The 1,496-nt window shown below is 41.0% G+C and overlaps 1 non-coding gene across 1 annotated transcript; it reads left to right on the plus strand.

Annotated features, from left to right (window-relative positions):
• The first annotated feature begins 901 nt into the window (after positions 1 to 901).
• trnas-cga lies at positions 902 to 982 on the plus strand. The gene has a single exon. It is a non-coding gene; the product is annotated as a tRNA-Ser (tRNA).
• Positions 983 to 1,496: the final 514 nt, after the last annotated feature.

A 1,496-nucleotide genomic window follows, 5' to 3' on the forward strand; every position in this document is an offset into this window, starting at 1 on the left:
AAAGTCAATTCGTTTTTCTGTATTAAATCATGAAGGACATAGATGGGGTGACTAGACACGGTGCTTTCCCGCTGGTGAGGGAGTGCAAAATTAGAAAGATTATGTTTAAAATGAGAGGTTAAAGATTTAAAATGGACCAAATGGGCAGCTTTTTCAGGCGTGTCTAGAATGCGTTGCCAGAGAAAGTTTTGGAGACTGGTACAACTACAAATTTTAATGACATTTGGATGGGAATATGAGTAACAAGCGTTTAGAGGGATGTGGGCCAAATGTTGGAAAATGGGACCAGATTAATTTAGGATATCTGTCCAGCATGGTCATATTGGAGCAGAGGGTCAGTTTCCGTCCAAAAAGAATGCAAATGCTTCAGTCAAAACGGTTTCCAGTTCCAAAACTTTGGTCAATCTTCCTCTCTTGTGCTCACAAGTTCTGTACCTGATGTCAGAACTTAAGAGTTTCATTCCTGGAACCATGACTGTCAATCGTTTCCGAATTCGTTCTAATTCGGATATTTTTTTTCGAATGTGAGCCAGTTTTCAGGTATTTAGTATGAATATTTTTGGTCCCAAATTGCGTTGAATATTAAAACTTATTAGCATATCCACTTCGGAACCAGGTGCTGGACAATTGAGTCCAAATCGCTCATATGCAAGGAGGCAAATGACTCCTTTGTGGTGTAAATTCCGTGACTCTATAACTCCACGAAGAATCATTCTCACAAGTTCATCTGTGTCAGAATCCAGGCTGCGGTGAAAGGTGGTCAACCGACAAATGTAACATTCACCTGGGTCACTGCAAAGGTTTTGGCGAAATCTTTGTGTCTTCATAAATTGTTCTTTCAACATCTGATGTATTTCATGGTTTCAGGTGTTTTACGATGAAAACAAAAAATCTTTGTGCAGCTGTGGTGGCCGAGTGGTTAAGGCGTTGGATTCGAAATCCAACGGGGTTCCCCACGCAGGTTCGAATCCTGCTCACAGCGTTATACTGGTTAAAAGCCTCTAATCTCTTAGTGGTCTTTTGCATATCATGAAGCTTGAGCGAGACTTTCAATTAAAAGTCGATTTTCGAACGTAAAGATTCCGAAGTAATTTCAAGAGTGACCCAGTCAGTTAAAAGAATAAACTATGTGTCGAGACTGAAGAAAGCCATCAACGTCAATGAGGGTCAACACGCGTGATATTGTGAAATTTAGATGCTCGGGCGCGAATGAAGCAAAGTGAGATGCAATACAAAACATGTAACTGCTGGCCTCATTTTCTCGGATCTGTTGAAAGACTAGCTGAGATAATAGGTCAGACCCACAATTTGTGATGATTCCAGACTAATGGAGTCACAGAGTCATACAGATGCAGAGCAAGGAAACAGACCCCTCAGTCACATCGTCATGCAGACGAGATATCATAACCTAATCTATTCCCATTTGCCAGCACTCAGCTAATATCCTGCTAAAACCTTCTTATTCATAGAATCATCCAGATGGCTCACAGACTCCA

Source organism: Chiloscyllium plagiosum, unplaced genomic scaffold, assembly GCF_004010195.1.
Source record: "Chiloscyllium plagiosum isolate BGI_BamShark_2017 unplaced genomic scaffold, ASM401019v2 scaf_100948, whole genome shotgun sequence".
Taxonomy (NCBI): domain Eukaryota; kingdom Metazoa; phylum Chordata; class Chondrichthyes; order Orectolobiformes; family Hemiscylliidae; genus Chiloscyllium; species Chiloscyllium plagiosum.